Here is a 9,422-nt window from a genome sequence, read left to right on the forward strand (position 1 = left end):
TTAGCTAATTTCTACAAAAAGGATCAAAATCTTATCCCAAACTTTTATCCTTTTATAAGGCACAAGTGAGTTAAAAAACCAGGGAAGAAAATACTTTTGTTCATTATTTGATTTTGATACAGTGCTTATATTTTAAGTTTCTGGAGGGCAGGAACTCTGTGTCTTTAAGAAGATGAGGTCAATTGAGTCGATCAAATCACTCCACCCCACTCAAAAAAAGTGTTAAGATGTTACACTCTGATACCTTAAACAGGAGAGAACACTTCTCTGTTGAATCAATCGATCTTGGGCTTTAGTGTGAGTGTCCAAAAAATTACTGGTATATAAGCCACTGGATGAACTGGAGTCAGGTTTGCAAAGGAAGGATGTTCAGATTGCTTGATTTTTATTGCAACTTAGTGGTAAAAATCTTCAGTTAATCCCTTGAGAAGGAATTGTTCGGAGAGGGGTAGGAGGGGGCAGCACCCAGGGCCTCTCCTGTGAGGGCTTCTGGGAAAGCTCTTCAGTTTTAGCCCCGATCTCCTTCCCTGCCCCTTTGACTGGATGAGGACCTGAGGAACTTTGGAGATCAGAGCATTTGGACTTTTTCATAGATGTCCTAGCTCTGGCTGGCATCGGTGTGTGAGTCAGAATTGAGGACAGAATGAGAAAAGGCTGATTTTAAGCTTTATAAGGGGTTGAAAAGAGACATACACACCTAAGAGGAGCTTGGTAAATACTCCACGAAGGAGAAGAAAAGACTTGAGGTTAGCTGAATTCACTAGACACCTTGCACAAATTAAGTCCTTGATAAAATGTTTGTTGGTGATAACACTGATTTATTATATGTGACCCAGAGCCAAATTATTTTGGAAGGAACAGAAGATTTCCTCTCTGTTACCTGCCAGGCCTCCCAGAAGTTCTGCCGTCATTGGCCCTGCTTTTGCTGCTCTTCCTGCACCATTCTGGTTTGTCCATCGTCTTCCTCCTCTCCTTGGGTGATTTTTTTTGTTCCTTTTTTCCCCACTGGATCAGATTTAAAGCTGGAGAATAACGTCATTTTATTACATTAATATATCACCATCTAGTCAGCTGTTCTCTAACTGCCAGATAAAGGGATCAAGGATTTAGGGTTTGAAGGAACCTCAGAGGCCACACAGTTTAGTCTCCTCATTTTTCAGTTGAGAAAACTGAAGTTCAGGGAAGTAAACAGCCAGGGCACATAGTGGAAAAATCAGGATTTGATTCCAAGTCCTTCGGAAGAAGAGAAGGGAAGGAGGATGTGTGTATAGTGCTTACTGTGTGTCAGGCACTATACTGAGGATGTCTACAAATATTGTCTCACAACGACCCTGCAACAAGAGCAAGGATATTTACAGTTGAGGAAACCGAGGTTAAATGTCTTGCCCACGTTCACACAGCTAGGGTCTAAGGCTGACTCCTGACTCCAAGTTTGAAAGGTATGGTCAGCTTTTTTATTTTCTTCCTGGCATGGTCTCCAAAAGGTCCATGCCAACGGTGTCGAGGAGTTTGTTTCCCTGCAGCCTTGCCAAAATGGGACATTAATCATTTTTTGATATTTGTGCCATTGTAATGGGTATGAGATGGTATCTTAATGGTTTTGATTCACATTTCTCAAATTGTTTGGAAATTTGACATTTTTCATGTAGTTCTCACCTTTTTTGTGTGGAAGTAACCTCATTTCCTTTTTCCACAGTCTTAAGATCACTACATTTGCTAGGAACGGGTTCCTGACATTTGAGGTCTTTAAAGGAAAATTAGAGGAGATTCTGATTATTTTCTCCTCCCTCTCTTCTCCCTCCCCCCTCCCCCCCCCAAGGTAAATCTCTACAATCCACAAAGATGTAGTAGGCCTCACAGAGTAAGGAAATAATTAGCAGATAAGCCTTTGAGATATTTTAGTAGGTTTTTTTTTAAATTAAGCCCTTGGAGAAATTTTGCTTATTTTAAACCCATGGAGCACCTAGGTGGTTCAGTGGATTGAGTGCCCAGCCCAGAGTCAGGAGGGCCTGAGTTCAAATGCAGCCTCACATACTTCCTAGCTGAGTGACCCTGGGCAATTCACGTGACCCTGTTTGCCTCAGTTTTCTCACTTGTAAAATGAGCTGGAGAAGGAAATGTCAAACCACTCCACTATCTTTGACAAGAAAACCCCAAATGCTGACACGACCAAGACAACAAAAACAAGCCCCTGCATAGCATAGTGCTACAAAAATGTTGGTCAGTTCAGTTCCTCAGAAAATGTTAGTGTCGGTTTATTTGAGTTTATCTCCTGTTGACGCCATATTTATTTTGTCTATACGTAGTTGTGGGCATGTTGTCTCTTCCATTAGCATGTGAGCTCCTTGAGGGCAAAGACACTATTTTTGCCCTTTTTTGTCTAGCACCATGCCTGGCGCATAGTCAGTGCTTAATGAATGCTCGTTGACATGCGGGATCATGGTATCATAGAGTTAGGGCAGGAGAGGACCCTCACAGTGATCTAGCCTAACCTCTTCACTTTACAAAGGAGGAAACAAGCCCAGAGAAGGGAGGCGAAGGCTGGCTAGAAAGGACGGGATTGGCAATAATAAAACAGTGGGAGTGCGTGCACAAGTCACACATGAAGCAGCATAGCCGCAACGGTTCTTGTCTTTACACTTTGTTTATTTAATTATGTAGATACTCTCGGTAATATATATTGTCACAGGCAGGTTCCCAGCAGGGATTATGTGAAGGTCATTGTAAACCAGCTGCATGGATGTGTGGACACCTAGCAAAGTCAAATCAGTAAGTACTGAGCACCTACTGTGTGCCAGAAATAGTAATGTGTGCCTTACTTTAAATTCACACAACAGGTAATCCAAGAGTGGTTGACTTTTTTTTAAAAAACATTAACAATAGTTTTCCTTTCAATAGTAGTAAAGGACATATCTGCTTTGTACATTGCCCAAAGGAACAGAGCCACAGGCACTGGTGACCTCTTTATTTACTTACTCTTTTATTTGCTATTTATTTACTTAGCTTACTTTTAAAAACATCTGTTGTTTGGGTAGTGGTAGCTCCAACCTATTCTGTGTCTTGAAAAATCTGGGCCTCTGGGCCTAACTCTCTGTACAGCCCCTCCTCTGAAGTCTTCTCTGAACGCTCGCTGTGGCATGGAAGAGACCATAGTTTCTCAAAGGCCGCTTCTGAGAGTTCAAGTTCCACCATGATGGAAAGCCTCCAAGTCCCCTTTCTCGGTCCACATAAAGACTGGAGTGGTGGAGGGACTCAGCCCCAGAATGTTGGCCACCACGTAATGATCTGAGCCGCTGCAATTGTGTGAAGACTCTTCACAAAAGCTAGGGGACTTGGGGATCACCATCAGTCCCATTGAGAAAATCTTGGAACCCAGAAGTCTTTAATCAGGAGAGAGAGAGAAAATGGGTGGGGAGGGGGAGAGAGGGGAGGGGTGGGGAGAGAGAGAGAGAGAGAGAGAGAGAGAGAGAGAGAGAGAGAGAGAGAGAGGAGGGCGGAGGGAGAGGGGGGGAAAAGAGGGGGAAAGAGAGAAAGAGAGGGTGAGAGAGAACACACTATGTACACAATTCATAATTTTTATGGCCTCCTAGTGCCTGTTTATTAGCTCGTGGCCTTTTATATTTTGTTGACATTGTGTTTTCTGTGCCCTTTAACTTGAGTTTGGGATGAAGATTGATGATAAAATACAGTTGACTCAGCTTTCAGCAGGACTTTTCCTTATAGAGGGGTAATTTTCTCAGCTTGGAATCATATATATTATCAAGCAGAACTGTACAGCGATCACTTCCGTCAGCCAAGCAGCGAGGTGGTGCAGTGGGTAGAGCTATGGGCCTGGAGTCAGGAAGACACGAGTTCAAATCTGGCCTCAGACTCTAGGTGTGAGACACTAGGCAAGCCATGAAACTTCCGTTTGCCCCAGTTTCCTCAAGTGTAAAATGAGCTCCACAGCTGCCGAGTCATAGGGTTATTGTGGGAACCGAATGAGATAACGTTTGTAAAAGCTCTTGGCACAGTGCCTGGCGTATAGTAGGGCTATGTAAACGCTCCTTCCTTTCCCTTTCCCATTAACAGTACAGCTGACTGGCACTCCACAGTGCTAGATTTGGGGCATAAAATGGTCACTTTCAAGTGGTTAATGGTAAGGACATTTTTCTTACTGTGAGGAAAGCCTTATTCCAGTATCCTCCGCAGCCTTCAATTTCCACTTCGTTTGTCTTTTAGTCCAAAGCATAACTACTAGGAAACCTATCTCTAAAAAAATAATTGTCTTTTATCATGGTCTGTTAATAATTCCCCCGTGCTCAGGATGTTAATCTTTTCTTGAGCAACTAAGAAATGGAATTAGAGTGTTCTTCCTCTCCCCGCTGTTTTAATTTCTTTTAATGCCATTTAGTGGTGCCTGAGGCCTCTGCGCCTTCTTGTGAGAAGCGTTGGATCCGCTTAGTACATTATTTCTTCTTTCCTGTTTTTTTCCTAAGCATCCTCATCGCCCATGAATGTAGAGAAGATCTTCGAATGAGTACATTTTTAAAAAGCAGGCCAGCTTGAGCAGAACAAATAAACTGCATCGAGAAGGAAGGTCTTACACCATCTACTGAAAGGTGTGAAACTGGATTCTACCAGCTGTGACAGACACAGAGGACTCCGTGCAAAGAGCTAGTTTTGTAGTCAGGGACCTGTGTTCGAATCTTGGTTCTGCCCCTTATTGGATGTATGACCCTGGGGAGAGGCAGCGTTGCCCACTGGCAACCGTTATGGGCTCTGCAGTCAGAGGTGGTTTGTTGATGCCTTTACTGCTTTTTAACCTGGGAAAGTCACTGAAGTCCTTGGTCTCAGTTTCCTCATCTGTGTGTAAAATCACAGTTGGACTCAAGGCTCCAGTTGGCTGTCAAGAGCTGGTTGTTAAATTTTCAGGGTGAGCATTTATACCTTGTAAATCAACGGAGGCTACAAATCGGGACTTGATTTATTGTTTTAATTGTTGTCTGCACTTAAGAAAGTGATGGAGGAAAAAGCTAATTGTGCCGATGAAACTTTAAAAGTGTGTTGTGGGCATGTTTTTCCCCCATGAGAACCAGTGGTTAAACATTTACCAGCACATCACCGGTTGGACCAGATGGCCTCTAAGGAAGGGCCCTTTCAGCTTAATCTGTAATCCTAAATGGTAAAAGAGCTTTTACAAGCTTCCATTCTTAGGTTCTCTTGTTCATCCCAGGAATACTGAAGCTGGTTTTCTTAGGTCGGGGTTCTTACCCCTTTTTTGTGTTATGGACTCAGTGGATGCTGGGAAATGTTTAACAGCCTGCTTGGGGTGGGGCTGGGGGGAGTATGCTTACAACACATTTGAAAATTTAATTTTCATTACTAACATTTTATATATCACTTTCTTTAGTCTAGACAGTCAGCAAAACGGTACATCAAGACCAAATTTGCTGATTTCTGAGATTTAAACACGTTGAAATTTCAGCAACTGGCTGCTGTTTGAAGCTGACTCCAGCAATCCTTGTGTGGACCCCTTCATCCTCTGGTGAAACACACACCCCTTCTCAGAATAATGTTTTTAAATATGTCAGATAAATCCAAGGATTACAAAGGAAACCAAATGTATGAAATACAGTTATCGGGGGTTTACGGATGCCAGATTGAGAGCCCCTGTTTTAGATGAATGCATGCTGCTGATGTTGGATAAACTTTAAGGAGTTAACACAGAGCAGTTTATCGAGAGCAGAAAGAACTTGAAGCTTTTGGTTTTAATAGGTATGCAGAGCTGTTGACAAAGCAGAGCAGCTGAGACTTTATTCCAGGCAGGCCCTTAGCAGGGGTGGGGAACCTGCGGCCTCAAGACCACATGTGGCCCTCAGGGTCCTCAGATTCAGCCCTTTGGCTGAATCCAAACTTCACGGAAAAAATACCCTTAATTAAAGGATTTGTTATGTAAAATTTGGACTCAGTCAAAAGGACAAACCCAAGTACTCAGAAGGCTGTGTGTGGCCTTGAGGCAGCAGGTTCCCCAGCCCTGCTAAGGCATATATAGATACACGACCCCTTTTGCTCCTGCCCTTGTTTGCTGAGTTGGGCCAAAATTTAATCCCTTATTTGAGTCGTTTTTCTTCTTAACACTCCACTGGGGGCAGCTAGGTGGCACAATGAGTAGAGAGAGACCTGGAGTCAGGAGGACTCGAGTTCAAATCCAGCCTCAGACACTTGACACCCTTAGTAGCTGTGTGACCTTGGGCAAGTCACTTAACCCCAATTGCCCTCCCCTTCCCCCCCTCCACTGGTAGCTAAGGGATGAAATGAATAAGATGCTGCGCCTAAAGTTAGAAAGGCCCGACAGGAAGACAAGTCCAGCTTCAGACCCTAACCAGCTGAGTGATCCTGGGCGAGTCACCTAACTTGCATCTGCCGATTTCCTCCTCTGTAAAATGGGGATGTAAGACAATATTTATGAAGCTTCTGGGTGCTTAACAAATGCTTGCTTCTTCCTCTTAGAGGAGAAGGCCGATAGTTTGGTGCCACTTTGTTTCACTTTAATACATTTAACAAACGGTAATTCTTACATAAATTTTATTCCGAAAATAGATGGGAGGGAAGTGAGGAGAAAGATAAGCTTTTATTAAGCACTTACTGTATGCCTGACACTGTGCTAGACACTTTACATGTACAATCTCATTTATTGCATTTGATTACCTCATTTGAAATAGGCTTCTGTCTTTTTGCTTAGAAGTTGATAATATAGTCAAAGAGCCAGGCTGGGTTATGATGTTCTACCAGTAGATTTCACCATCTAACACAATATGGCACCTGAAAATATCTTACATTTAAACCTGTATTATATAAAACTAAATCATTAATTAAATTTATAAAAACGTTTTATGGGCATTTATTTTCTCTCTCAACTACTCTCAATTGAACAAATGAAAAAAATAAAAATAAATCTCATACCAAGTATGCATAGTTGAGCTAAATAAATTCCCACATTGGCAGTTTCCAAAAATCTATGTCTCATTTATTCCCATGTTGACCATTTCTAAAAATCTAGGTCTCGTTTTACATTTTCACTCCCTCCCCTCTCTGGCAGCAGAGATGGACAGCTCCTGGTGTCTGACCTCATCGTCCAAAGTCACTGAGGATCTCTTAATGGCCAGATCTAATGGGCTTTTCTCAGTCTCCGTCCTTGCTGACCTCTCTGCAGCCTTTGTCACAGTTGACTCCTAGATCTTCCCCCGATACGCTCTGACACTCCATGACACTGTTCTCTCTCGGTTCACCTGCTATCAGTTCATCATTCTTTGTCAGTTTCCTTTGCTGCATCTCCAGCCCCATCACACCCATTACCTGAGGATGTCCTACCGGGTTTTGTCATGGTTTCTTCTATACTTTCCTGCTCAGTGATCTCACCCTTGGTTAGTTGTCATCTCTATGCAAATGAGACAACGTGTAAAGTACTTCGCCATTCTCGAACCTCTGTATAAATGTACTGTTGTTATCTGTATACCTAGCCCTAGTCTCTCTAGTGAGCTCCAGGTTCCCATCATGCACAGCCTATCAGGCATTGTAAACCCAATGGATAAATCAGCCCACCAATGAAAAAACTTTTTTAGGAAGCACTTACCATGTGCCAGGCATTGTGCCAAGTCTTGAGGAAGCAAATACAAAAAATAAAACAGGTTTTGCCCTCAAGGAGCTTGTGCTCTAAAAGGGGAAGACGACTTGAGAGAGGCTTTTGTGCTTTGGGCAGGGTGACTTGATCTGGGAAGTGAAGGCCAAAGGGACTGGATTGAAAGCTCTTTCTAGGAATAGATTGGATTTGATAACTGTTGATCTGGTCCTTGTTTCCAGAGCTGGAGGTGGAGAGGACCTGAATTCTCTTCTCTGTATATTATCTTACATGTACCTCTTTGTGCACATGTTGTCTATCTTATTAGAATGGAGGTGTCTTGAGGGCAGGGGCTAGTTTTGCCTTTTCATTGTATCTGAAGAACCTAATACAGTGCCTGCCACATAAACGTTTTGTTGTCCATTTGTTTCAGTTCATGACCCCGTTTGGGGTTCTCTTGGCAAAGATACTGGAGTGGTTTGCCATTTCCTTCTCCACTTCATAGGCAAACAGAGTTAAGTGATTTGTCCAGGGTCACACAACCAGTAATTAATTGTCTGAGGCTGGATTTGAACTCAGGAAGAGGAGTCTTCCTGACTCCAAGCCTGGCACCTACTGCCCCACGTAGCTGCCATGCTGCCTTAATAAATGCTTGTTGATTGAGTGATGGTTTGATTTTGTGCCAGATGATCTGCTATGCTCATGTCAATTTTTCTTTAAGACTCAGTTGTTTTCCACTCTTATGTGAAGCCTTCTCTGACTCTCTCTTATTGACCCGTGGTTCATATTCTCTCTCCCCATTCATTCAGTAAACATTTGTTAAACGCCTGCTATGCGTTAGGCACTGTGTTAAACGCTGACGATATGATATAAAGAGTCTAAAGACTGGGCTTGCCTTCAAGGAGCTTACAATCTAGTGGAGGAAAAAGCGTGCAAACAAATACATACAGAGCAAGCTAAATACGGAATAAATAAGCAATAATTAACAGAGGGAATGCCCTGGAATTAGGAGGGTTGGAGAAGGCTTCCTATGGAAGGTGGGATTTTAGTTGGGACCTGAAGGAATCTGGGAAGATCAGTGATCAGAGCAGAGGAAGGAGAGCATTCCAGGCATGGGCGGGGGGGGGGGAGGAAGGGTCGGCGGGCACGGCCAGAGAAAATGACCTTGTATTTATTTCTTTGTGTATGTGCCTTATTCTCTCTCCCACTCCCCTCACCCCTCTCCAGCTTGGAATGTAAGCTCCTTTAGGATGATGAAGTCATGTTTTGTTTTTGGCTCGTATTCCCTAGTTCAGGGCCTTTCAGGCAGTAAGCTCTTAATGAACTTTGACTGAATTGAGTTGACCTGGAGTCTTAGCTTCCTTTTATGGAAAAGGAGGGAGATGGATTGATGATATGTGAGGCACTTTGCAAATCCGTAAGTCTAGGTTTTGGTGCAGGAGATTCCGTGGCCCATAGGCAAGGCAGAGTAGGAGGTAGAGATGTGGGATCTGTAGTTTGGAAGCAATAGATGAGCAGAGAAGCTGGGAATCCACCATTAGGGGACCCCTATCCTGTGTTGTCTTGATACTCTGGGATGGAGCAGATATTTCGACTCCTGGACATTGATAATCTGTAGGGGAGAGATTCTTTACTTGGAGGGAAGGGTCTGCAAACATAAACAAAATTGATTCCTGCATTTTATTAGGATTTGTTTCTTTTGTAATCTTATGCATCTTATTTATGTGTCTTATTTATTATGTATCTTATTTTATTTAAAAACATCCTTCCAAAAAACAGTCCATAGGCTTCACCAGACTGCCAAAGGGGTCCAGAACACAAA

Source organism: Trichosurus vulpecula, chromosome 2 (genome assembly GCF_011100635.1).
Source record: "Trichosurus vulpecula isolate mTriVul1 chromosome 2, mTriVul1.pri, whole genome shotgun sequence".
NCBI lineage: Eukaryota > Metazoa > Chordata > Mammalia > Diprotodontia > Phalangeridae > Trichosurus > Trichosurus vulpecula.